Source organism: Mandrillus leucophaeus, unplaced genomic scaffold (assembly GCF_000951045.1).
Source record: "Mandrillus leucophaeus isolate KB7577 unplaced genomic scaffold, Mleu.le_1.0 Scaffold9, whole genome shotgun sequence".
In the NCBI taxonomy this organism is placed as follows: domain Eukaryota; kingdom Metazoa; phylum Chordata; class Mammalia; order Primates; family Cercopithecidae; genus Mandrillus; species Mandrillus leucophaeus.
Window position 1 is genome coordinate 6,548,377 of NW_012109807.1, and position 1,714 is coordinate 6,550,090.

Below are 1,714 nucleotides of genomic sequence, written 5' to 3' on the forward strand. Positions count from 1 at the left end.
CACCATCCCCCACCAGGAACCAGTGTTCATCCTCCAAAATAAGAGGGTAAGGTTGTGCAAGGCACCTTGGCACACCCTGCCCCGCTCTGTCCTCCGTAAGCAAGAGGGCAGCTGCTGTGGCCCCCGATTGCCGAGGGAGGAGGCTGAATCTGAGTGGGCTGTGACATACCTGCTCCTCCCAGCTAGGAAGTGGCAGATTTTGAGCCTATTTCAGCCCTAGGCTGCTTTAAAAAAGAAAAAAAAAATCTGGTTCAGGTTAGTATCATCTAAATCTTACCTCCATCAGTAAATACTTCTGGAGTATTTAAGGAAAGAAGATTCAGGGAGATTTTACGGAAGGAGAACCCATCTTCTATCTGCTCTCGAACCTGGCCATGGGCACCATCCCCCAACCTGGGTTAAGACCTGTGAGCAGACGTGTCAAGGCATTCGATGGGAAACACTCGTCCTCCGTGATGCAGACCTGGAAAGGCACCTCCGTCACGCCTCTGTAATGAACAGTTCAGGGAATTTCATCCATTAGCCCTACTGAGCACCTTCATTGTATGGTGTATGTTTTTAGCCAGTGTAACTGCTTGACATAATGTCTGATATCCACAATGAGAAATAGTTCTTCCTAAAACGAACTTCTAAAGGTTTTTCTGATTCCGGGGTTCTGTGCAATGGAAGCTGAGACATTTTCCATGTCCCAACATTCTGCATGGAAGATTTCTAATCGTCTTAGGATGTGATCTTTTTGGTCTACATTGGCCCAAAGATGCTACTTGGTGTTTTACACACCACTCTCCCTCAGTAAATGGTTTCCAGCCTTCAAAACTGTCATTCCAACATCAGAGAACACATCACCTCCAAAAGCATTTTTCAGGAATGTTTTAAAGTCAACACTGCCCATTTTTCTTAATAAAGTGTTTCTACTAAATCAATATATTGGCGAATCCTTTATACTGTCTTTTTATATGGCACATTACTTTCAGCAGTGATGAAATAAAAACAGCAAAGTAAAAAGACTGGTAAAAATTACTCTAAGAGATCCTCGATCCATACATTCCTTCCTCAGAACAAGGCCCAGCCTCAGATGTTTATTGGCAGGCAAGGGAGGAAAGTGGGAGAAACTGGACAGGGACAAAGCTGGAAGATGCCCTAGAGTGTGCGTACCTTGAGCACAGGGATTTTTTGGGGTTTTGTCTGATTTGCTCACTGGGAATCCTCTGCCCCTCAAACATTTTCTGGCACATAGTATGTGCTTAATAAACAATTGAGGAATCAGGCCGGGCGCGGTGGCTCACGCCTGTAATCCCAGCACTTTGGGAGGCCAAGACAGGCTGATCACGAGGTCAGCAGATCGAGGCCATCCTGGCTAACACAGTGAAACCCCGTCTCTACTAAAATTACAAAAAATCAGCCGGGCGTGGTGGCGGGCGCCTGTAGTCCCAGCTACTCAGGAGACTGAGGCAGGAGAATGGCGTGAACCCCGGAGGCGGAGCTTGCAGTGAGCTGAGATCGCGCCACTGCACTCCAGCCTAGGCGACAGAGTGAGACTCCGCCTCAAAAAAAAAAAAATAAACAATTGAGGAATCAATGAATAAGCAAGCCATAGGACCTGCTGTGAACTGGAGTATCATGACCTGCTTAAAGGCATTCACACTTGAAAATTGAAACAAGCAAGCCCAAACAAACAAAAAACCATGCCAGCCAGATATACCATCAAGGAGAG

The 1,714-nt window shown here is 46.4% G+C and overlaps 1 protein-coding gene across 1 annotated transcript in view; it reads left to right on the forward strand.

Moving 5' to 3' along the window:
- AFF3 (AF4/FMR2 family, member 3) overlaps window positions 1-1,714 on the forward strand; it is a 716,335-nt gene that overhangs the window by 696,397 nt on the left and 18,224 nt on the right. The window lies entirely within an intron of this gene.